This window comes from Sus scrofa, chromosome 13, assembly GCF_054392235.1.
Source record: "Sus scrofa isolate SSC_HxYL_T2T_F1_AM1 chromosome 13, Sscrofa_HxYL_maternal_Yorkshire_Landrace_v2.0, whole genome shotgun sequence".
NCBI classification, from domain to species: domain Eukaryota; kingdom Metazoa; phylum Chordata; class Mammalia; order Artiodactyla; family Suidae; genus Sus; species Sus scrofa.
This window is the reverse complement of record NC_139395.1, coordinates 137,391,292-137,417,389: the sequence shown is the minus strand read 5'-3', so window position 1 is coordinate 137,417,389 and position 26,098 is coordinate 137,391,292. Positions and strand designations below refer to the sequence as shown.

At 51.9% G+C, this 26,098-nt stretch overlaps 1 long non-coding RNA gene across 1 annotated transcript in view; it reads right to left on the bottom strand.

Annotated features, from left to right (window-relative positions):
* Positions 1-272: 272 nt before the first annotated feature.
* The window catches only part of LOC110256376 (uncharacterized), a 64,245-nt gene continuing 38,419 nt past the window's right edge, over positions 273-26,098 (bottom strand). The window contains exons 3-4 of the long non-coding RNA XR_014824479.1: positions 3,465-3,556; positions 273-1,998 (exon numbers count right to left, since the gene is read on the bottom strand). This is a non-coding gene — a long non-coding RNA (uncharacterized LOC110256376). The remainder of the gene's footprint in view (positions 1,999-3,464; positions 3,557-26,098) is intronic.

The following is a 26,098-nucleotide window of genomic DNA, read 5'->3' as shown; positions in this document are numbered from 1 at the left end:
ACACACTCATCCCTGTGGCTCTAGGCCACTCTGAGCTTCTGCTTCCAGCCAGCCCTCAAGTCAGTGCCTTGTACAGCACCCCTGGGGGAGGGCGACCTTTCTGCCTGCAGAGACTTAGAAACAGCAGTCTGTTTGGAAGCAAGAACTGAGAACTTGCCTCCAAGCTGGGATGGCCATTCAGCTGACTCTTTACAGGTCAATTAAAACAGCAACTTTTCTAAAGGGGCTTGAATTCATGTTTTATCAAAGTTGATTTACACCAGCAGCCCAGGTCAAAAAAACATTATTTGTATTTAGTGTTTTGGGGTGGGGAGGAATGGCTAATAAAGAGGAAAAGAGAAAAACAGCTCTCCAAGCCACTCCCTGACCCTGCTCCTGCCCTTGACCTATTAAAGGAAGTATAAGAGGCAACCCCACAAACCAATCTTTCATATAGAAGAGCAAAATTTACAAAGCCTACCTAGTGAGTGTCAGAATCATGCTACAAAATGATATGACCCCCAACTTTGGGAAACTTTTGCCTTATTTTCTGCCATCTTATTTGGTATTCTGCACATCTAGGATAGGCCTGTGCCGGCTCGTTCCCAAGTCAGGAACCCTCTGGGATGAGAAGGCAAGTTCTCTGGGAATGCATAGGCTTGTCTGCTTCTTGCACGTTCCCCGAGAAGCCTGCTCCAGGGCCTCTGCCTCTGTATTCTCTCTATTCACCTGGCTTTACAGGTCACCCTCCTGTTAATTCCTTTATTCCCACTGGAGACAATCTCAGACCTTATCTTATGCTTTAGGATCTCAATGTTTTTCCTTTTTTCATTTTCCAGCTGGGTCTCTTGCCTTGAATCCCTTACAGACTGAGGCGAGCAAGGCCCAAACAGGAGGATGACGTCCCTTGCCTGTCCTCGCCCGTGGAATCATATCTGTGTGGCCCATGACCGGCCTTTCGGGGACCTCATATTCTGTCAGCCCTGAGGGTCAGGCGGTAATGGGACCCACCCGGGTTACACAGCTATCAGTGTGCCATGCTCTCCCCAGGACTTTGAAGTCACCTTGGAGCACCCCGTGTTTCTGACTGAGCCAGGCTCAAAGTTGACGTTTACACACTCCCACAGCAAATGACCTTCACCAGTACTGACCTACATACCTTCCTGAAGGAGAGAACAGGAGCAGGTTTGTGAGCGTAAACAGGATGGGCAGCAGCTTTCAAGTGGCCCCCCTCTGTGGTGAGTGGCTCAGCTTCTATGCCTGGAATGCCTTGGAGAACTGCTTTCTGGTGCTCCCTTCGCTGGGAGGCCTCATCAGCTTCCCGGTCACATGAGCTACTTCCCTGTTCACTTCCTGCCCAGACTCATTTCCAGCTGCAGCCTCAGCCCACAGGCCCAGCAAGCACCTGGGGAACAGCTGCAGGTGACCCAGATGGTTTATGGTCAAGGCCAGCCCAGCCCAGCCTGCAAGGAGCAACTCATGGAACCCAGAGACAGTCCTGGGACCCCTCACCTGTTGGCAAAGGAGGCAGAGGCCTGTGGTCAGCTGTCATAGGGCCACCCCTCAGGTCTCGGAGATGGTCCATTGCAGGACTCCAGACAGACCCAGGGACTCACAGCTCTGGGGCATTGATTCAGTCTGCACTTGGATGGGGCCACCAGTTCACACGGGGCACCCTGGTCCCGCTGCTCAGCCACCTAATTCAGCATCTGAACAATCAGAATTGTACACAGTCTAAGAAGAATTATTCACCATCAAGGAAGCAAATTGGAGGAATCTAGAAATCTTAATGAATTCTCTGCCCTGGAAGAAAGGATAAAAATCTAAGCAAGGTAGAGGAGCGCAATAGGAAAAAAGCCTCAAGTGCGGCAAGAGAAACTATAATTAAAATAGCAAATTGCCATTTCAGGGAGGTGGGGTTCGAGGAGAAGGGGATAGATGAGCGTAAAAACCAAGGGACATCCAGTGAAGCATCTGACAGAAATGATTCCCAGGGATGTTCTGGAGAGAAAAATCCATCTGGAAACAGAAAAAAGGAAATGAAACAAGAATTTGCTGCATTATTTAGAGCTTTCCGGGGTGGGGGTGGGGGCGGGGGACATGCAAGAGAGTGGAGGTTAAGAGAGAAGAGAATGGACTCACTCTGCCAAAGGGGATTAAAAGAATCATAAGGGCTTTTTTTTTTTTTAAATGACTCAAGCAAGAAAAGGGATGCAAGTAATTGTAGGCTGTGAAATTAATGGTGACCAAGATTCTTAGTTCATTCTTTACATCTGCTTAATAGGAAAAATGAAGGAGAGACATTTATATGCTTGGGGAGTGATGGAGTCCTTGAAAATGCAGTTCTATAGAGCACTGACAAAACCAAACACACAGCAGGGAATATGTATCCTGGGATAGGACAGAGCTGGCAGGGAAATCGGACTCCATGGCAGGGCCAATCTGCTTCCATAGAACACCTGGCACTCCCTCCCTTGAATGTTTGGCTTCCCAAATATTTGACTCCTTCGCAGGTGAATCCACATCATGTCCAGAAATCAGCAAAGTCTGAAGATGCTCTTTTAACAAATCACACTGGAATTAAGAGGCCTCAGTTTGAGGAGTTCCCGCTGTGGCATCTTGGGGTCAGGGGTGTCTTGGGAGTGCTGGGATGCAAGTTCTATCCCCCATCTGGCACAGTGGGTTAAGGATCTGGCATTACCACAGCTGTGGCTTAGGTTGCAATTGCATCTCTAGTCTGATCCCTGCCTGGCCCAGAAACTCCATATGCTGTGGGGCAGTCAGAAAAGGAAAAAAAAAAAAAAAAGAAGAAGAAAGAAAAAGAAAAAAAGAAGAGGCCTCAGTTTGAATCTGTGTGTTGTCAGTTACCAGCTTTGTGACCTCAGGACAGTTACTGAACCTCTCTGAGTTTCATCGCCTTAGAGGACTTTGATGAGGATTAAATGGGATTAAATATGAGCAAGTGCCTGACCTCGTGTTGGGTCCATGGTAGGCTATCAGTGAAAGTCCACTGAATCTACATCCTCCACTCCTTATCAATTTCTTTGGTCCAAAGGACCTTCTTCATTGAGTCCACCCTTGAAACACACAGCTTCCTGAGAGCTTCATTTTAGAGCTCATTAGAAAACACACAAGCCTAGCATCCTACAGGAGGTCCATGTCAGCCTGAGCCCCCAGCAAAGTCTTTACAGCCTCTCTCACCTAAATGTGAACACGTACAGTAGTCCCCCCCCCCGCCTCCATGGGCTGGCAGGCCACTGTGCACAGCCCCTCACACTCAAGCCCACCTCTGTGCTTTGCCACTCAGAGGCTCTCTTCAGCCTAGCCCTTTCCTTTCAGTCTTTTCCAGTCCCTTCCCAGAGGCAGTCCCCATCCTTAGGAGATGTCTGTACCTCCTGGGGCCCAGACTCACAAAGAAGAATTAAACATGTCTCATGTCCAGTATGCCCGGGGGGTGTGAATGTGTCACGGGGACCAGGACTCACCAGGTGTCATGGTGCAGGTCTGGAAGAAGAGAAACCTGCTCCCTGTGACTCGGGGGAAATCGCTGAACATCTCTGAACCTCAGTGTCTTCATCTGTAAAATGGGAACAATTATATATACCTCAGGACACTATTGGTAGGATGAATTAGAAAACGCAAGTGCAGGAGATCCCGTCGTGGCTCAGTGGTTGGCAAATCCGACTGGGAACCATGGGGTTGCGGGTTCAATCCCTGGCCTTACCCAGTGGGTTGGGGATCTGGCGTTGCCATGAGCTGTGATGTAGGTTACAGATGCAGCTCGGATCCAGCGTTGCTGTGGCTCTGGCGTGGGCTGGCAGCTACAGCTCTGATTAGACTGCTAGCCTGGGAACCTCCATATGCCACGGGTACGGCCCAAGAAATGGCAAAAAAAAAAAAAAAAAAAAAAAAAAGAAAGAAAATGCAAGTGCAATCTTTTGGTAAACTGTAAACTCTTAGACACGTGCATGAAGTATTGATTGCTTATGCATAGACCGGAAGGCACTGCAGCCTGTACTTGTTAAGGAGTGTTTCCTTGGCTCCTGGCATAGAAGCTGGGATGGCACCTCCTCCTTGCCCTTCTTTTTCAGCTTCCTTTATACCCTAACCTTAGCTTTCTAATAGCACTAATTAACCTGTATGATAATTGTTGCTTTGCATATCAATCTCCTGTGGCCTACAGACCAATCCTTTCCCCAGGCCCACAGCAAGGGTCCCAGTACCTATTCGATGAATAGACTAAAGCCCTGGGGAGCAGGTGCTGAAGATGCCAGACACGGCCACCAGGGGGCAATCAGATCCTTCCCAAGCAGTTGGACTTGAATCATTGAGAGGCCCTTCTCTGAGGAAGAGTGAGAGCTCTGCTAAGAATTGCTCTCTGGTGGGGGAAGGCCAGGGCCTAGCCAGCGCCTGGGCTGCGGAGTCTCTCTTTGTGTCTGACACCAGCTCTGTGCAAAGACAGGACCCCATCTACTATGGTGTTCTGAGAACCTGTGTCTGCCTAGAGCCCGAGGGTCCAAATGACCCTGGAGGAACCAGGCTGTGCTGGGGCAGGGGTGGGGGATGGGGGTTACTGATGAGCTTTGCTGACAGGGTTTGAGGGCCAGTGTATGTGTCGTATGCACATGTACATGGAAGTCCATGAGTGGTGTGTTTACGAGTGCTCTAGGCCCCTCCATGGAGCTCTGGCCACCCATCTACCTTCATAAGCAGCGTGGCAGAAAGGGGCAGAGAGCATGGGGGTCTGGGATGTGTGGCCTGAGCAAGTAGCCTCCCCTCCCTGAGCCTCAGTTTCCTCACTGGCTAAGGGCCTCTCCAGCTCTGACCTTCATTCTCTGTGTCTCTGTGGGGAGGGCAGATTCAAGGTCAAGGGCTCTGGGTAACCTTGGGGATTCTCAGACAGGGTTAGAACCTGAATCCTCAGGATGGGCCTCTGCTACCTCTGGCTTCCTATCATGACAAAAGTCAGACTCACTTCAGTAGTCACGTACCGGACGCTGCCCTGGACTCAGAGAGGAAGACCTTCAAATACCTGTGGGGATGCTGTCACCCGACTTTCTGTCTATAGAGGTTTCCCAGGCGGGGCAACCTGAGCAGATCTCTCCTTGCCCTGGGCTTCCCCTGGTCTTCACCTCTCTTCTCAAACCACCAAGTGCCTCTACTACCATTGATGTTGCTCTCAGCTGGGGAGGTGAGCCCTAGTGACAGACCCACTGGTCTGGGACACTGGCAGCAGACAGAGCCCAGAGCCTTAGTCTCTTGGGACCTCTTCTCCTTGGGACCCCACCCTCACCCTCTCATTTCCCCTCCAGGCAGGCCAGGCCAGACAGATGAGAGTCTACCCAAGCACAAGCTGCTGTTGAAATGAAGGCAGAGATGTTTCTTTATAATTTTCCCCTTGAAATAAACCCAGACTTAAGAACAACAGAAACACGCAAAATGTGTTTTTAGTGGAACCCAGATGGAGGGCTGGAAGCCCAGCGGGCTGTCTCTGTAAAGGGTTCTTGTCTCTGGAATTCTATCCTCTCCTCCCCACCCCCCTCAGGAACACCCCCACTCCCCAGCCCTTGGCCGGGGGGCTCTCCAGCCTGGGGCAGGCTCCCTCAGGCCATCTCCTTGGGGCCTTTCCCTGGGGAGGGGGGCAGAGTGCTCCCCCACTCCCATCACCCTCTGGACAGAAGGCTGAGTCTGGCATCTAGAAAGATGTGGTTTCAGAGACCTGGGGGAGGGGAGCGGGGACCAGGACCAACTCAATCTAAACACCTGGATCTGCCGAAATACAACAAAGAGAGTGAATTAAGACATCTGAAAAAAATACTCTGAGGAATTCCGCTCACCCACATGGCCCACTGCTTCTCATTAACTCACTCCAGTTCTCCACATTAACATATGCAAATCCGGCCCCGGGCTGGAAGGCTTGGGGGACAAAAGCCAAGGCCTGACAGCCCCCTTCCACCCCCCAAATGGTCAGAGTTCATCCCTGTGGGATGGAGAAATCTCACCAGTTCCATTGCCGCAAAAGCAACAGTCTTGAGAGTTGTAGCCATGGGAAGGTCTTTCCTTGAGGGGAAACAGATGAGAGGAATTTCAAGGAAAAATGAAGGAAATTGATTTTGGGGAAGCTGCCTCTTCTATGAATTGGTACTGGTCATTTTTTTTTTTTTTTTTTTTTTTTTTGCTTTTTGGCTTTTTGCCATTTCTAGGGCCACTCCCATGGCATATGGAGGTTCTCAGGCTAGAGGTCTAATCAGAGCTGTAGCCGCTGGCCTGCGCCAGAGCCACAGCAACGAGGGATCCGAGCCGCATCTGCGACCTACACCACAGCTCACAGCAACGCCGGATCCTTAACCCACTGAGTGAGGCCAGGGATCGAACCCGCAACCTCATGGTTCCTAGTTGGATTCGCTAACCACTGAGCCACGATGGGAACTCTGATACTGGTCATTTTTCAACAGCTATTCCTGGGTGCCCTCATGTACCAAGGGCTGTCCTGGGCACTGGGGGCACAGACAGAACCCAGACAGGGGCACTAGCCTCAGACTGCACATGGTCTAGTGGAGAAGGGAGAGGAAAAAGGAAATCAGAGCCCGTAATTAAACAGCCGATGGGAGACGGTGAGTTTGGTCATGGATGGGTTGTTTCCAGTAAGGTAGCTGGACATAGGGGGTCTGACACTCAAAAGTGAAGTCTGGGCAAGAAATACACACTTCGGAGTTGGCAGCATAGATGGTGTAGAGAGTTTCCTGGAGAGGGGAGTGCAGGCCGGAGAGCCGTTTGGCAGGAAGGGGGTGATTTGGGCGTCCCAAAACCGAGCCTGGTTTTCTCGTTCACTTGCTCCTGAGGTCATTTCTAACTACCCTCTTCCTCCAGCACCTCCTGCCTCTTATTCCCCCCCACCCTTTCCCCCTTTTCCTGTTTGTTTTTTTCTGTAGGATGATTAGAGCTGAATAGCAGCCATGAGGGGAAGCAGGAGGTGGGGGGGGGGGGGGAGAGACAGTGGCCCTCTAGTGCCCCAGCTCCTACGTCCCTGCCCAGCACACAGTGGACCCTCGGGAGGGAGTTTGTTGCCTAAATGAAGGAAGGAGAAGCAGGCTAGAGCTCCATTTTCCAGCTCACTTCAGGCCCGTGCAGGGCCTCCCTCTGGCCTTGAAACGGAAGGGAGCCAGGAGAACGAAACGCAGGGCCCTGCCAAGGCCCGAGGGTGGCAGGAAGGCCAGAGTCCTATCTGAGCATCACCTCCCATTTCCAGCCGTGACACCTGGACCGAGTGAAACCATGTGCTCTCCCCAGGGACCAAACCCCACTCTGCACGCTACAAGGAGCAGGCAGAGAGGGGAAGGAAGTGCCCAGACAGAGGGAGACAGAGTATTATTAAAATTCTGCTGACAATTCCACGGGAAGGAGTTTATAACTCCTCACTGACCGTGATCCCCTTCTCCTGACAGGTCTTGGAATCCATCACTCTGGGCTCTCCCGGAGCAGCTGACACATCACAGGAACGCTTCTCCAGAAGTCAGGGTCTGCTGATTCCAGCGGGGATGGACAGGCCAGCCGGGAGCAGCTGAAATGGGCCCTGTCTCCTCTGACTTCAGAGACCAGGGCAGGCAGCCGGCTCTATGGAGGCCCCTGGAAAGGGCTGTCAAGTGCAGCAAGTGATTCCCAGCTGAGCCGAGCCCAGAAGGTGGTTTGTTAACTGGCTGCCTCTGGGTGGAATTCTATTCACCGAGTGGGGAAACTCGTTTTCTCTCAGCCAAAGCGCTGAGTGGCACGTCCCATGTGTGTTTTATTAATAAAAATGAGAAAATGGAGTCATTATTACTGCATAATTGCCGTTCATTTGCTAGGCCTAATCTTTCAAAGCCCAGGTGCTAGGGGGCGGGATCAGGGAGAAAATAAAAGGGGACCTTGAGCTGAACCACTTGGGAACCACCTGTGTAGGAGGCACCTCGGGAGAGACTCCGAAACAACGCGGTGCCCTAGGAGCCCTAGAGCAAGCGTGGGCAGCAGAACGCACACCTTTGTGTGCCCTGACTGCACCACAACGCCGGCACCAGCTCCAGGGGTCAGGTGATCCGAAGCAAGGCCCTCCCCTCCTGGAGACCCCTCCCTTTCCTCCCCATTCCCTTCCTCCCTCCCTTCCTTTCTTCCTTCCTTCCTGTCTCTCATTGTCTCTCTCTCTCTCCTCCTTTCCTCCCTTCCTCCCTTTTTCATCAGGAAATCAGAGCTCATATTTCCACCCTGCTTGGCTCACAAGGTTGTCCTAAGAATCAACTTATATCCACCATGGAGTCTTTCCTTCATGCATTCACTCAATGATCATCTGCCCCCATAGGTTATGGGCCAGACATTGTCCTGGGCGATGAGATGCCAAAAGGAATAAAATGCAAACCCTGCCTTCAAGGATCACACCGTCTGGCGAGGGGGTGGGGGTGCACACAGAGGAAAAGCTGAGAAGAATAATGCAGTGGGATGTGGGGGACCCTAGATGCACATGGTAAGCCAGAGGAAGTGCACCCCACTCGCCTGGTAGAGAGAGGACTTCGGAATACTAATGCTGACATAAAATGTGAGCAGGAAAATTGGAAATATATCAGGCCATTTCCAAAATGTGGACCCGCTCATGGTGCGTGTGACGTTGAAGGCAGACCTTGACGCTCTAGTCTGAACATGATGATCGATGTGCATTTTATGGCCATAACGGCACAGGGAGACTGTTAAAGAGGAGGGGATGGGGTCCAGGGGACTTCTGCCAGGCTGCTTTGCCCCACGGGGAGGACAGCACAATGTTCCCTTGAGTCATTTACACCTTGGCCAGGCCACTGTGGATGGACCTTGCTCCTCGGGCCAGAACCTCACCGTGAGAAGGAGGTCCCAGGTGGACCATTTGAATGTGATCTCTTAGGCTTGTCAGAGAAAAGATTAAGAGGGACATTGACCAGTTTTAAAATGGTGGCCCCCATGTGGACACAGGCAGGGAGCCAGCCAAGTGCCTACACATGGCTTCCATACTTTCAGACAAGAGTTGAACTAAGAACAGAACACAGGTAGAACAAGGTATACTTAGGAAGCATGCCCATCCTTATGCTATTAACAGTTTATGTAATTATTTTTTGTCCTCCTTTAATATTATTTCTTTTATATTGAGATAGAATTGACATGTAACCTTATATTAGCTTCGGATGTATCACATAACGATTCAATATTTGTGTATATCGTGACAGGATCACCACAGTAAGTCTGGTAAACATCTGTCACCTCATAGTTAGACTTTTTTTTTTTTTCCTTGTGATAAGAACTTTTAAGATCTATTCTCTTAGCATCTTTCAAATATGTAATCGGCGTTATTAACTATAATCACCATGCTGTGCATTAGATCCTGACTTTGCTTTGTAACTGAAAGTTTGTACCTTTTGATACCCTTCACCCAGTTCAATTTTATTTTTGATTGTTTTTAGGTTCTACATATATATGAGATCACACAGCAATTACTTTCTGTCTGACTCAACTTAGCATAATTTCCTCAAGGTCCATGTTGTCACAAATGGCAAGATTTCTTCTTTTTTGGTGGCTGAATAATATTCCATTATACACATGTACACACATTTTCTTAATGTTTCTTAGATGAAGTGTCCATTCATCTATCAATGGACACTTAGGATGTGTCCATGTTGCTGCTATGAACATGGGGGTACAGATATCTTTTTGAGTTACTATTTTCATTCCCTTTGAATAAATGCCCAGAAGTGACATTCTGGATCACTGGTAGTTCTATCTTTAATTTTTTGAAAAACCTTCATAATACTTTCAAAGTAAGGTTATTTTTTTAAGACACCAGCCCGTCTCTGCTCTAGAGAACTTGAAAACTTGAAAGGAGTCGTCTTATGCTCTTGGGAACCCAAACAGTGATGACGACATCAGAGGGAGAAACCCTTCTTTCCATCCCAAGAAAGATGGCACTCAGGAGATCCAAGTTCATGTCCCATGGTCAGCCACCACTCCCAGCTGGAGTTTCCCTTTCTGGGATTCTTCTCCAAATTTTGGAGGGTTTCTGTGTTTCTATGTGTTTCTTTTTACAGGAAAGACATTTCATTTATAATGCCTGTAAGACAATAGGACCAAGACTAAATACTGACAGCGTCCCTCCCAGGAAAATGGGATGGGACCCACAGTTGGGACTTTCCTAACTTGTCTCTCTATGCAGGATCCTTTTTGTTTCCTGTCAGCGGGCACTGCCAGGGGTCTCCACACCAGCCAGCTGTGCTGCCAGAGGTCTGCTGGAGAGGTGGATGGGCAAGCAGGAGACCAGGCAAGATGGGGGTCTGTTTGCTGGCTGAACTAGAGGGAAATGTTTATCCCTCACCTCTGGGCCTCTAATGAATTCTGATTCAAGCCGCGCAGGCCTAGGAATCAATAGTTTTAATCATTTCAAAAACTAGCCCCACTCTGGGTAAAATTACAATGCTCAAGAAGCTCAATGGAGCTTAAAGGCCACAACCTCATTATCATTTCATTAGACTCACATTTCAGCAAGATGGAAAGAAATGTTCTCACACGCCACCCCCTCCCACGGCTCCCCTCGCCTCGCCGGCCCTGTGGAATAACTCCGGAGGACAGCGATGGTTTACAACAGCTGTCAGCTACGAGGGCGCGGGCCGCTCCCATCATGCACTCTGCCCGAGGAGGAAGCCGGGCGCCGCCGCTGGAGACCTCAGCGCAAATCAGCGCAAATGCCTCCCAAATCAAGTTTGCGATCCTGGGAAGTTTAGTAAAAACAACCCTGCTGTCAGTTTGGCTTCTCACAGCTGGAGGGGTCAAGTCATCAACACAATATAAACCCAGGCCAGCAGAACCTTGTCCTGCCCAGGGCCCCAGACGCCCTCTGGGAAGCCAAGGGTTTGAAAATGTCTTAAACTTTTCCAGTTTGTTTATTTTCCAATGTTTAATGATATTGTCCATGCAAGGAGCAGAACCTCAGCTCCTGCTAACAATTAAAGAGGTTTTCTAATTTAGGAGAAAATGTGATTTTAAAAGAACTTAACACAGGAAGTAACGCACATAATTCACATGGAGAACCTGCATGCGGAAAAGCTTTGCGTTGAGAAGACCATGATTGGACGCTGAACACAGGAGGGAAAGCTGTTCGCGGGACTGATCCAACCGGGGGCCACATCCGCTTCTCTGGTTCACTTCTGTTGTACTGTAGCACGTGGCCACCACCACCAGACAGTTCAAGATGGTGGCTGACATTTGTGTCCCCAGACCTCACCATTCCACAAGTCCACGTGGGTGCCTATCAATGAAACCAGAAGATTTGACTGCCACTGCATCCTGTCTGCCACAGGCTCACTCTGATTTACGGGTCTCCTTGGGAGCACCCCACATGTGCTTGTGAATAGGACTGTCATTGGGAGGGGAAGCCATGTCTCACCAAAGCTCCTTTCTCGCCGCCCTGTTTGCTCTCTGATGCTGTGCAGCCCACAGGCACCCCATTGCAGGCCTTGCTGCCAGCATGCCCTCTAAGAATGCTGCCACCTGTGCCTGTGCCATTGTCCTGAAGCCCACCCGGTGTCCTCATGGCATCCTGTGCCTCTCTCCCATGCCAGCATACCCTGTCACCTGGACCCCAAACAGGACTGACCTCCTTGAGTCCCATAGGACCTTTATGAAAATAACCCCTTTAGCTTCCCCCGAGGCCTCTCTCCCCAAAGGACCCAGCCCCTAGCTTAGTGGGGGAGGGGTGGCGAGGTGCACTTCGCTCTGCTTCCCTTTCCTTCCCCCACTGCTGATGGAAGCCTGTGGCCCACGCCTCCCCAAAGCTATTGGACACATCTGAATCCTGTGGCTAGAAGCATTTTCGGCTGAGGTTGGGATCCCTACTCCACGTCCTCAGACCCCTTGTTCTCAAGCTTGGCTGAATGCTGGAATCACCTGGGGAGTTTTTCAACTCCTCTTGTCAAGCCCGCCCCCCAAAGCAAGAAATCAGAATCTCTGGGTGTCAGTCATTTTTAAGTCTGCCCAGGTGATTCCACCATGCAAGCAAGATTGAGAACCACTGCCTTGGAGGAAGAAAGGAAGGGAGGGATGGTGGGAGGTAGGGCGAAGTCAAAATTGGGAAACTGGAGTTGCTGTCGTGGCGCAGTAGAAATGAATCCGACTAGGAACCATGAGATTGTGTGTTTGATCCCTGGCATCACTCAGTGGGTTAAGGATCCAGTGTTGTTGTGAGCTGTAGTGTAGGTCACAGACACAGTTCAGATGCTGTGTTGCTGTGGCTGTGTTGTATGATGGCAGCTGTAGCTCTGATTCAACCCCTAGCCTGGGAACCTCCATATGCTGCAGGCACGGCCCTAAAAAGCAAAAAACAAAACAAAACAAAACAAAATTGGGAGGCCTTTCCCTCTGAGGGAAGGGAGCTGAAGTGAGCAGACCTAGTGCCACACCCCGGGACACACTGAGAAATCCCAGTGCTTCTTTCGCCAAACCTGCCAGTGACTCGTGCTACTGTTGTTAGTATCTCTTTCAGCTGAGTCAATGTATTGGGAGAGTCAAAGACAAGTGCAGCCCAGACCCAGTAGCATCCAAGGTATCTGCAGGGAGGAGGCCTCATTCGTGGCCATGACAGTGGAGACAGACAGACTCCTGCAACGGACAGGATATCAGGCAAGTCCTGTGTCCATTTCCAAACTTCCTGGGATGGCTGGCCATCTGCTCCAAGAACAGGTGTGGCCAGGGACTGGCCCATGTCAGCTAGGTACACAAAGGGTCCATGCACTATTCATCCCTTCACACATTCATTCCTTCATTTGTCCTTCTGCTCACTCACAGCCACACATGTCAGAGCTGTGTGTAAGGGACCTCAGTTATCACATGCAGCCCGGTGGTTTGTTCCCAGGCTTTGTTTTTGGCTGAGGAATGTTGGTTTAAGTGAAACCGTATGGAAGCATAAACAAATATAAGGGAGTTGCTCTGGGTAAAGTAGGAGAGGAGGCCCTGGACCAGGCCCACTCACCTCCCTTCTCCTAAGGGGGCTTCACCAGATTCTCCTGTTTCAGGGAGAAGCAAGATTTGGAAACCTCTCATCTGAAAAGTGAGGACACTGAGGCACAGAGCGGGGTGGCATCTTGCCCAGGGTCGTACAGATTTCATGTAACCAACTTTCCTGTGCCAAGTCTGGGAGACTACAGACCCGAGTAAGACACGCTCCTTGGAAAGGAGAAGCTTACAGCATAGAGCATGACCTCCTACCTTGGATGCTGAACCAGATGCCCAGTTTAATCAGATGACCCGCCTGACTCAGCTTTGTTTTCTGAAGACAGCCTTCCCTGGATTCTTCCCCAGCACGTGGCTCGGGGAGAGCTGCGATCTTGTCCCCTGGAGCCCACCAGGTCTAAGTCACATTCAGCTGGGATGCAGAGTCCAGCACCCACTCTGACCATCCTGGGTGTCTTCCTAGTTGTGAAATCTTTTGGGTATCTCACTTGGATTCCACCACCAAAGTTTTCCAAGTGTAAGAATCAGAAAACATCATTCACTAATCAGCAATACCTGCCTTCTCACGGCTATTATTTGATACCAGATCAACCAAGATCTTCTGAAAAGGAGACCCTTCTCTTCATGGGGTGATTTCTACAGGGGACTTTCTGGGCATGGTCCTCCTGAAGGTGCCTTTTGGGCACAGGGGGCATCCAGGCTGACTTCTGGGGTGGATTGAAAGCCACACGGTGCCTCAGAACAAAGCACAGGCCTGGGTTCAATGCCTAATTCCCCCATTTGCGGGCAGTGCTGTGTGCGTGCAGGGCAGGTGTTTCTCAAGTCAAGAGTTGTGTGAGCCGTGGTGGGTGCTGGCCTATCTCCAGGAACTGCACTCAGCTGCAGGGAGCTGTCTTGCTTAAGTCACACCCCTTCCCAGGGGTGCAACAACTCAGCCCTATTTCCTGGATGGGGGAACATTTTTGAAGGGTCACCCAAGCTTCGTGTGCCCCCCAGGGCAGTGGCTGAGGCCTCCTGGCTACCCCAGGGCTGTTCAACCTCTCCCTCCGTCCAGTCCTGCTTCTTTCATGGCTTGTTCTGTGAAGTCCCCAGTTAACCTTGTACACACAGCCTCCCTCTCAGAGTCTATTTCTTGAAGACCCTGACCCGCTGGGGCACAGATCCACAAAATGAGGGCAATAATCCCTGCCTCTTAGAGCTATTGTGAGCCTTAAGTGAGCCCATTGTTCAGGTGATGTTGCCTCCCTAACTCGGTGCCTGGAGTATAGAGTGATCAATACCTACTGTTCACTTTCTCCCTCTAAGTGTTTATGGATTTTATAGTGAGGGTTCTGAGTGACACATCTGGCTCTCCGTTCCTTGGCTGAGCAGAAGTGATTGACACATTCCAAATCCAGGAAGTGTCCAATCGCTTCTTGTGTTCAGGTGTTCTATATAGCTGTGCTCACATCTTACACCAACACACATGCACACACACACACGCACACACACACACAGACTCACACGCGGTGTTGCAGAATTCTGCAATCTCTGAAGTTTCACAAACATCCAAGGCTGTATACTGTCACCATAACACACAGAGAACTGCTTATGTGGAGCCCCGTGTGCCCAGTGAGACATCCGGGGAGGGAGAGATCACTTCCTGGTGGTGTAACCACGGAGGGCCTCACGAAAGAGACCACATCTGTCCTAGGTTTTGAAGGATGGATAGAAATCCAACAAAGAGGGTGGGAGTGGCTTTCCAGAACAAGGGAATAATCACAGAGTGGAGTTGGGAAAACACAAAGCAGGTCTAGACAAGTCCCGTAGTCTTGGCTGAGGACAGGGTTTTGTAGAGGAGGATGAGGTGGAGGAGCCAAGGCTGGGAAGACAGTTTAGGACCTGGTTAGGTGGGGCATTGAAGGCCAAGCAGAAACTGGAAGGAATGGGACTCTGGCTTTGATAGGTTGTCCATCTTATGGGGGGTTTTTGTTTGTTTGTTTTTTGCCTTCTAGGGCCACATGTGTGGCCCATGGAAGTTCCCAGGCTAGGGATTGAATCGGAGCTACAGCTGCCGGCCTGTACCACAGCCACAGCCACATCCACATGGGATCTGAGCTGTATCTGTGACCAATACCACAGCTCACGGCAATGCCGATCCTTAACCCACTGAGGGAGGCCAGGGATTCAACCCACATCCTCCTGGATACTAGTTGGATCTGTTACCACTGAGCAACAGTGGGAGCTCCTCCATGGACAATTTTTGAGATCAGGGGAGAGCTCTAGGAAGATCAGTCACGGAGGGGATTGAATGGGAAGCATACTAGGGGTCAGGAAACCAGTGTAGATGCTGTGGTAACAGACAGAGCTAGAGAGGACCCCACACCTGGCTGGGGCACAGCTGGGGCAGGAGGGCAGGAGTCCCAGGCCAAGAGTTCTGCCTTCTTCCACAGCTCACAGCTACTATCAAACCCTTCAGGGGCAACCGTGCAAATACCTCAGCTTCTCATCTGAGAATAAGCACCAAGTGAGCTCACTCCTCAGCAATTGTTTGGGGAAGTGAAAGAGGAAACTGACCTCAATATACGGGAGCCTGACTCATTGTCTCTCAGCGACCTCGAGCAGGAAAATTCTCTGAGCCTTCTGCCAGTCACCTCCTCTGTCCACACCTTTCCTTGTAGGAATGTAGACACCAAAATGGAGTCCCAGGCACACAATACCTAGAGAAACATCCAGAAACAGGACAGACCCAGTCCCACTGCCCCACTCCCTTGCTGGAAGGCCTTGGGCACATCGCTTCACTCCTTTCTACGCCTCAGTCTTCTCCTCCATAAAATGGTTATAAGAACTATCGCCATCCACTTGTGGAACTTTTATAAGATCAAATAGTCTAATAAACTTGAAGGTGCTTAAGCTCTTTGGAAGTGGGGCTAAAGCAACGCAGGCTGTTGTGGTGATGCCATTAGGTAACTGTGACCTGCCGCCACCACCGCTGCGGTCACCTGTATATCTTCTCCCCAAGGAGCACAAATGCTTTTCGTGGTGTCCATTTTCTTAACTATTTCTCAAAGGCCTCCCTTTGCTTAGATGTGGGTCTTAACACCAGAAGGCTCCACAGATACTGCCTACCTGAAACGGACCTTGAGTCAGATCCTATGAAAGTCAGGAGGAGGGCCAGCCTGGGAGCATCTTGGAGCTGATTCACCACCACTCAGAGGGGAAGCTGCTGGTGTCTTGGTCAGGGAAGAGCAGGTGATTCAAGGAGGAACTTTCTGGATGTGGAGGAACTGAGATCACTCATCCCTCCAATTCCATCTCCTCAGCTGCACTGACCCAGATCCCGACCCCTCCCCTCCCAGACTACCTTCTGATCCCATGCCTAGAAATCTAACTGTGGGGCCAGCATGATTCACCCACCACGTAACTTCATTTTCCTCATCTGAAAAACAGGTCTCAGAACTTCTGGGATGCTATGAGGAGGGTCCCATGGGCCAAGGATTCGAGAACGCTTGGTGACTATAAGGCATTGTACCAAGGTGGTGTGAGAGGACCTTTTCAGGGTATGTTTTAAGATGATTTCCCACCCGGGGCTGGAGTCGGGGGGTGGGAGGGAGAGGCTGGCTAGTGGCTGCTCTGTAGTGGCCATGAGAGAAGTCTTAGGGGGCTCCCAGGATGCAAGTTCCCTCCAGACCCAAAGTTCCAAAGCTGGATAGAGGAGTTCCCCTTGTTGCTCAGGGGAAACGAATGACTAGCATCCATGAGGATGCAGGTTCGATGCCTGGCCTTGTTCAGTGGATTAAGGATCCAGCCTTACTGTGAGCTGTGGTGTAGGTCACAGATGTGGCTCAGATCCCGTGTTGCTGTGGCTGTGGTGTAGGCCAGCAGCTATAGCTCCGATCACACCCCTAACCCGGGATCCTCCATGTGCCATGGGTGCGGCCCTATAAAGGAAAAAAAAATCTGGATAGTAATGTTCTTGAACACGGGTACTCAAGAGAGCAGCTCTTTGTGTTATGATACAAAACATCCCTCTTCAAAAAGAGCCACTACCCCCACGACAAAACCACAAAACCAGGACAGTGGGGGGGTCATCAATTTCCCTCAGCCCACGGCATGGCTGTCACCCTCTTCCTAGTGTCACTGGATTCTCTAGATGGGGGAGTGACATCCACCCAGACCACAAAGGAGAATGGCTGGAGAAGTCAGAGCTGAGCTACCAAGAGCCTACAAGTCCCCTTCCCAGGGGTCCTGGCCTGAATGGAGAGAGGAAGGAGGCCAGCCACCAGGACAGCAGGTCAGCGGGAACCAGGGCCAGGCCAGAGCTGGGTCCGCTTGCCTTCTCTGGCTGGACTCCCTCACTCACATGTGGAGGGGTGGAGAGGAAAGAGGTTAGAGTTCTCCAGGGGCAGTAGCCTAGGAAAAACCCCATTGTCCAAGCCCTTCGGGGAGTTCCCGTCGTGGCACAGTGGTTAACGAATCCAACTAGGAACAAGAGGTTGCAGGTTTGATCCCTGGCCTTGCTCAGTGGTTAAGGATCTGGCGTTGCCGTGAGCTGTGGTGTAGGTTGCTCGGATCCTGCATTGCTGTGGCTGTGGCATAGGCCAGTGGCTACAGCTCCGATTGGACCCCTGGCCTGGGAACCTCCATATGCCGCAGGAGTGGCCCTAGAAATGGCAAAAAGCCAAAAAAAAAAAAAAAAGCCCTTCGGGGCTTCCTCATGGGGGTTGAGACTGGGTGGATGAACCCCAGAGTCCCCGAGGTAAGGACACATTCTCCACATGCACAGGGAAGGTTTAAATCATCAGAGACGCTGTCCCCCCTCCCCCCCCAAGCGTTCCCCAGCCTGAAGGATGCTCTCAGCTTGCAGATTGTGTCTTTCCTTTAACTTGACCTCTCCCGTCCCTCCAACCAAATCCAACCATACTCCCAGACAGCCTGCCAGCATGGCTTATATTGACTCTCCATGTTGAGGGACCTCCATCGCCCTGCTCACCTGCCTTGGATCAGTGGCCATAAGCACAGACTCTGGAATCAGACAGTCTGGATTCAAATCCCAGGTCTACCACTAACCAGCCCTGTGACCTTGGGCAGCTTACTTAACCTTTCTGGGCCTCCATTATCCCTAGTATTGGGGGATAATGGCAGGACCTACCTCAGAGCCTTGCTGGAAGAATTAAATGTGTTAAGATGTGCTCAGCCTAGCTTTTGCCACCCAATAAGCCCTACATCTGCGTTGGCTCCTTTTGAAACTTCCCACCCATAGGCTTTTCAAGACGGGGCTTCAGATCTATTTTTGGAGGCCTTCCTTGACTGCTCTCTGCTCCGCTGCCTTCTCCACAGTTGCACTATCCCTTGTCATGTTGGTTTGCCCCTTTCTTCCTGGTCAAACAGTAGCTTATGTAAACTCAAGGGACACAACTTGCCAGCCTTGAACCTTCCTGTCCTCCACCTGCCTGGCCTTGTTGCCCGTCTCTCCAAAGCCATGTCCCTCTCATCTTTCAAAACTCTGCTCAAAACGCATGCCCTTTGTGAACCATGGCAAGTCGGAGAAGCATATGTTCTGGGTTTGAATCCCAGCTGAACGCCCACACCTGCGTGACTTGACCTAACCTCTCTTAGTTTCCATTTCCCGATATGTCAAATGAGGTAAGAAGCCGTCCCTCACAGGATGGAGAGGATAATGTGAAGTAACGACCCCTAGAGGCCTGGGCCAGTACTGGGGGTTAGTGTTGGCACACAGTAAGTGCTCAGTAAATGCCCTTCTCTCCTCTCACCCTACTCTGATAGCACCGTCTCCAACCCCCAGCCTGCACCCTAGCCCTGCGCCATCTTTAAGCCACATTAGCTTCTCTATATATGTTCTTAGATTTTTTTCATGCATTGATTAATCTTTCATTCACTCAATATTTATGGGGTATTCCCTGTTTATTATTTGTCTGATGCTGTGCTAGCCCCTGGGGATGACGGTGGCCAAATCCTTGTCCTGATGAACTCACAGAAAATTGAGACGGTCAAATATGTGTGCAGATAATCCTGGTGTCTTGTGCTAAGTGTTGGAGCAGAGGTGTGTATACAAGGCACTCTAGGAGTTCCCGTTGTGGCTCAGCAGGTTAAGAATCCGACTAGGGGGAGTTCCTGTTGTGGCTCAGTGGAGACAAATCTGACTAGTAACCATGAGGATGAGGGTCCGATCCCTGGCTTTGCTCAGTGGGTTGGGGATCTGGCGTTGCCATGAGCTGTAGTGTAGGTCGCAGATGCGGCTTGGATCCTGCACTGCTCTGACTGTGGTGTAGACTGGCAGCTACAGCTCCAGTTTGACCCCTAGCCTGGGAAACTCCATGTGCCATGGGTGCAGCCCTAAAAAGGCAAATACATAAAATCCATAAAAGGCACTCTAGATCACAGCCTGTGGAGTGACTAACGCTGATTTCAGCAGTCAAAGGCCTTGAATCCAACTGGGTGAGTACTGACTGAGCCCATGCTGTGTGCCAGACATGGTTTGGGGGACAGGGAGTTCAGGGATGAAAAAGACAGCATCTCTGTCCTCAAGGGTCCAGTGGGGAAGACAGACAAGAGGATATGAGGATGATACCAGGTGGAGAGTGCCTGTGTGCCCAGGGGGCTGTCATGCAAGAGTGGACAGCTAAGGCTGGAGGCTAGGAAGGCTTCCTGGAGGAGGTGACATCTAGAACTTGATGGATGGGTAGGAATCGGCTAAACAAAGGAGGCGTGGAAGGTCTGCCCAAGTGGAGGGAAACAGTGCAAGGTCCTGGAGGAGTGAGGCCAGGTGGAGGGTTCAGGGAACTAACAGTAGTTCTGTGTGGCTGGATGCCCATGCACAAGGCTGGAGCTTCTAGCAAGCTCTCCTTTGCTCCTCTTTCTCTCTCTAATATCCTTTCTCTGGTCAGACTCTTCAGTCCCAGCCTCAGGACCCCCTGACTGCAGAGGCTTCAGCCCCTCCACTGTCCTCGTTCGGGAGCCATGTGGCCCAGGCTCTCCCGAAGGGCTGAGGAAGCTGCAGAAGGAGCCCAGGGAGGGGACACCTTTGGTGGGTGCTCTGGCTGAGCTGGAAAGAGGAGAGAATTCCTGCTCCCTGCTCCCCACGCCAAGGCCACTGAGCGATGGCCAGGGCTGGCTTAGGTTGTGGTCAGTCCACAGTAACAGCTGCTAGATATCAGGAAGGAACCTGCTTCCTCAGCTAAAGCCGCCCGACCCCCAGCCCTGCTGCCCCCCTGCTCTGTGCTACACCCCCTCAGGCCTCAGCTCCTGCCAAATCAGTCCCTGCTAATTTCGTCAAGGTGAAGGCCTCCTCACCTTCCTGGTGTTTTACCCCTTAGCTGGCAGGCCGCAGGGATGCTCAGCACACCCATGTCCACTGAGGGACAGGCAGGCAGTCACCACACTCACCCCCACACATGCACACGCACACGCACAGACTCTCACGATACTTACCACATGCCTGCTTATCCACACACACATTCGCACGCCCAAGGGGCACAGCTTGCCTCTCTCTGTTCTGTAAGTTCCCATTGGAGAGGATTAGCCCCTTGGAAGGTTCTGGGCCTCCAGCCCAGGGACATGCAGCCCCGTGCCAGAGAACCCCAGCATCTCTCACGGAGAGGGTACCAACGGGTTAAGAGAGAACATTTCCAGGGAGTTTGCCTCTTAATCAACACAGTTAATTCTTTTCCTTTTACAAACATAAATTCTTGGCAGTCAGTAACCAAGAAAGAAAGGGGTAAGAAAAAAATCTTAACCCAACATTAGTCAAATCTTTGCCTCTTCCTATTTTTTTTTTTTTCAAGTTAAAACCCAGGGGAATTCAAAGCAATGAGAGAAATCCCAGCCCAGATGGAATGTTTTTGCTAATATACGTCTGCAAGTTATTTAAATGTATGTTTAAATGTGCGTGTGTGCGTATGTGTGTGTGTGTGTGTGTGTGTGTGTGTGTGTGAAAGAAGAGAGAGAGAGAGAGGGTGAAAGAGGGAGGGAGAGAATATGAGAGCAAGTATGGCAGAGTGTGTGTGTGTGTGTGTGTGTGTGTGTGTGTGTGTGTGTGTGTGTGTGTGACTGGAGGAGCAGACGGCAGAGCAGAGGAGTCACCAGAGGCTCTGCCTGAGCCCCAGCTGTCTTCCAGTCCTGACTCCCCTGTCTAGACCTGAAGCAGGACAAGGCCATGACCTAGGACCGTCCTTGCTCTTCAGTCTAGGGTCTCCTGGGACCATAGCCCCTGTCCCTGCTCCTCCACCCCCAGCTGGCCCGGGTGGTGCTTTCTGCCAGGGCTAACCCACCCTCCAGCCACTTTCTTTTCCCTTTTTCGTGCCTAGCCAGAATATCTGGGGCTGGACTTTCCAGGCCTGGAGGAGAGGGACAGTTGAGAGGACCAAGTCCCAGCACCACAGCCCACACACACACACAATGGCCCTGCCTGAACTAGAAGTCTGGTCTTGGGCTCTATTCCTGGCCTCTTGCCGTCTCCTCTCAGGGCTCTCATGATCTTCAGACCCCCTGGCAGCGCCTCTCTGCTTTGACTCACACCTCCTCAGGGTGACAGGCTGGACCCTCACCCACAGACTCCACCTCTGCTTCCCACCTCCACCCCCAGAGGCGCCCAGTCAGGCTCAGGGAGCAGGAAGAGTTCAGACCCTCCATCCCCCACACACCCCCACCTCCCCCACACCCCCCCCCACACCCCCTGCCTTCTCTCCTCTGCTCCCTCTGGAACTGACTTTCTTTTCATCTTGCCTCTGAAATCACTTCTCTGGCCCCGTAATCAGCTATGTGGCTTCCAGCTTCCTGATTTCCTGGGGGAGATGAAGCAGCTTTCTCCAGCTAAAGGCATTTTGGATGCTGGGGCCACCCCATGGGCTCGCCAGACCCTCTCTGGCGAGGGGCCCGCTCTCACTCTTCTGAGCCCAGGCCAGGCCAGAGTCCTGGGCCTTCCACCAGGAATTTCCCATGCCCCTGCCCTGCCCTGGACCCCCAGAGATTCCAGCCCTTCCATCCTTTTCCCTCCTCGGAGGCCTCTCTGGGTCCAGTGATCAGAGCCCACAACCTCCTCTATCACCAGCTTTGGCAAAAAGGAGGGGTGGGGGTGGGGCAGGGCTCAGGTTCTGAACTCTGCAGAGAGAATGGGGACTCTGATTGCCCACCCCCGCCCCCTTTCTCTGGCTTCTCTGCGCCTCCCTTGCCCTCAGAGGCCTTTTTTCTGAGAACACGGACATCCCTGGTCTCCCCTGGCTGTTGATGGGACAGGATTGACCAGCCTTCCACCCCCTGAGGATGTATCATCTACCGCGCTCGGCTTCTGGAGCCACCTCAGGGTCTGGTGCTCAGGGGAGCCCTGGCTCCAGGATGTGAGGGCGATCTGGCTGCGACATCTGTCACCCCATTGATCGCCAGGGTTGATTCGGCTGATCTGGCTGGCTAGGCAGGTGTCCCCTTCCTCCCTCACCGCTCCATGTGCGTCCCTCCTGAAGCCACGACCTCGGTGGAAGAGGACCGTTCTTCGGTCAAGGGTATACGAGTAGCTGCGCTGCCCTGCTAGAACCTCCAAACAAGCTCTCAGCAGAGCCCTGGCTCCAGACAGAGCAAAATGGGGACGGAGCCCTGGGCTGGGTGGGAGGGAGCTGTGGGAGAGGGGGCCGACAGAGCGATTCCCAGGGAAAGTAAAAATCCAGCGTCCTGAATCACATACCGTTTGAGCTCACCTGCATATGCAGCCAGGGGGTAATGGAACAACTTAGATCACACTGTCAATGAGGAAGAAACGGTTGCTTAGAAAGGAATTCCTGAGATAGAAAGAAGGAAAGAAGACATTCTTTTTTTTTTAGGGCCTTCTTTGCAGCATATGGATGTTCCCAGGCTAGGGGTCAAATCGGAGCTGTAGCTTTCGGCCTACGCTCAGAGCTTCAGTTTTCTTCCCAAATGACCTGGGGCCTCAGGGCTGACCCAGGGACACTGACTTCCTGAGGCCTGAGATGCCAGGAGCACTCTTGTGTCCTTCTTGGGACAAGGGCTTCAGAGAGTCCATGGATCCATGACATTGTAGACAAAGTCTTGTGGATATGAACAGTCTTGGGAGGAGAGAAGCTTCATGGCCATAACAATGTTCGCAAAAGGGCCTCTCGCCCCAAGAAGTTAAAAGCCAAGGGACTGGAGCTTCACATGAAGGTGACACTTGAGGTTGGGTCGGAGTGGAGCCAGATGACCCCCTGCCTGACCCAAGCAGATTGAGTCAGGCCCAAGCAATAGTGGGAGTCTGAGGAGCTAACCTGTACTCCTAGATTGGGGGAGGTGAGAGAGGGGTTCTGGAGATGACCTGGGTCCTGGAAGACCCCATCTTAAGGCAGATCTCTGTCAGGGGAAGTCTCACAGCTCACACGACTTTCCTTCACTGGGCTGAGCTGCTGGAAACTGGCCATACTGGCTAGGGACACAGTAAAGGTGACCCAAGCTGAGCCCTAGGTCTTCCTCGAGCACAGGGAGAAGTGCACAGACGGGTCTGAGCCCATAACTTTCAAAATGTGTACAATGTTCATCTATCTCAGAGTAAAAAGAGGGTCCCCTCCTCAAGGGGTCACGTGTGCGTCAGCACCAAGGTGGGCAAGTCAGAGGAATCACAGAAAAAGAGAGGGGAATGTCACCAATGCTAAGGGGACCATTTGGAGGAAATGATAGTTGTTTAGCAAAAAAGCCCGTTAGCCCAAGCCCACATGGGCTGGACTGCACACTCACCGAGGTTTGGACCTTCCTGGGTCACAGTTCCCTCTTCCCTCAAGTGCTGGGGCAGGGCTGGAGGGTCTCTGAGGGCACCTTCAGCATCACCATCTCAGGTTTTAAGACGAATCTCCTCGTGTCCCAGCCCTGGGAGCTCGCTCTCGCTCTCTCTCTCTCTCTCTCTCTCTCTCTCTCTCTCTCTCTCTATCTCTATCTCTATCTCTCTTTCGAGCGGGGGCAGGGGACATGGAGATCCTCCAAAAGCCAAGGGATTTTCCCACAGTGCCCCTGCCTGCCTCGGAGACCACCCACCCAGAGCCAACACCCCTTCCTCCCACAGTGTCAATTTCCCTACAGAAAGGGCTGCGGGAACAGAAAGGGTTTCCTCTTTGTTGGTTTCTTTGCTTGCTTACTTTCTTGCTCAAATCGGGTGCATTCAGAGGGCAGAGAGTGGGGAGTCTGGCTGGGACAGGTGAGCAAGGTACATCCTGGGCCAGGGCTGCTGGCTGCCCTCCAGTGGGAAGGTGGGAGGTGGCAGGGCTGTGCACTCTCCCTGGGCCCAGGCCAGGAAGGGAGGACCCCCTTCTGATCCAAGGACAGACACACCAGCCACAGCCACTCTAGACAACCCCTTGAGCTCCCTTTTAGAGCCTCATGGACTTGCACTTCCTTCTCCCCAGTGCAAGCCCGTGTGGTTTATAAGCACGTGTCTACTGGCAGGTATGTATAAACATAGCTAGGCGGATACAGATCAGGGTTTACGAGGTGATGGCAGTGCTCCTGCCTGTGGCAGCCAAGCTGCTGCCAGGGCTTCCAAGAGGGCAGCTCTGTGTCTCTCCCTACAGGGCTCCCCCGTCACTTCCGCCTGTGACGCCTTCTCCCCAACTCCCCAACATCAAGCTGTCACCGTCACCAACTCCTCCCGCACTTTTCCTCCCCGCAGCCAGGCTGTTGCTATATCCTCACTTCTTCCTCCACAGTAACTCTGAAATCTGTTCCTTTCTTGGTGTCCGCCCCCTCCATCAGCATCCCCCTCCTGTGTCCCCATCTCTCCTGTCTCGTTTCTGCATTTTTTTTTTTTTTTTTTTTTTTTTTTTTGCTTTGCCTGCTCTTTGTCCATCTGTCTATCCCTCTCCGTCCATGCTTGTCTCCTGTTCAGACCTGCCTCCCGGCCCCTCTGAATCCCTGTCTGCCTCTCTCTCCTTTTTGGTGTGTGTGTATTGTCTTTTTATCCCTCCACTCTCTCTGCAATTCACAGCCAGAAACTCCTTGGGGAAGCAGTGTTTCTAGCCTCCTTCTTTCTAAGCTTGCTGTCAGGTTGACTTCTCACCTGACCTGGGCTCTGAGCGAGAGGCAGCACAGTGGGAGGAAGGACCTCCTTGGCCTGGGAGAACCAGTGGGCCGTAGGAAGAACAGCTGGGCCCAGAGAAGCCGGTGATGCAGCCCTGTCTGTTATTAAACCAAGTGGCAGGCCTGGCTCATTTGCATGTCGGGTCTCTTTTACATAAATCTGCATGTCAAGCTGGAGGCCCTGGAGTCAGGTAATGCAAAATGATGCAAAATAAATTAATCAGTGTGCCCTTCTGCAGGTGCAAGCCAGCCCAGTCTTCCAACTGACAGAGCAAACCCAGAAGGGCTGGAGTCTTTCTAGGGTGGGAATAGAGGGTAAGAGTCGGGAGGTGGGGCCAGAGGAGGGAGTGGGCAGGCGGTTGCTTCAGCTCAGGCTGTGGATGCCCCAAAGGGCAGCCTGCTCTCCAGGGTGGCCTTGACAGAGAGGATGGACCCCCATGGCTGGAGATGGCAACAAGGTCAACCAGCCTGGACCACAGCCTCATCCAGGCCCTGGAGATTTCAGAGCCGAGAGAGGGAAGGTTAGGGTTCACCTCCTCCAGTGGGTAAATGGGGGTGCAGGGAGTAGGGGAGGGACATTTCCAAGATTACCCAGCTCTCTTTCTACAGCACAATCCAGATGGGAAGCCTACACTTCTGGTTCTCAGAAAAGTAACTTTGTTTCTTACCATTGGCTAGAGGTAGGTGAATTTCCCTGATCCATTTGGGGGTTCTCCAGTGACTTTGGGGGAATCAGAGATGTTAGTCTGCTCTTCTCCACCCCGGCCTTTGGGAGCACTGCCCCTTTGCTAACCACCTTGGGGTGCCCTCCAGTGCTCCCTGACCCAGACATAGGGGGCTTCCTGCAGCCTCCCCGCACCCCCTCTCCACACCAGCAAGAGAGGAAACCAGTGACCCCTCCTCTGACACCAGGACCTCTCCTTCTCATTCATTTGTATTTGATCCCTTCATCACCCCTCCCAGGGAGAATGAATAAACAGAAAAGACCTGAGGACCCCAAGGAGTGAATTCCAAGCCTGGATGTTCCCAGGCTAGGGGTCAAATCGGAGCTGTAGCTTTCAGCCTACACCACAACCACAGC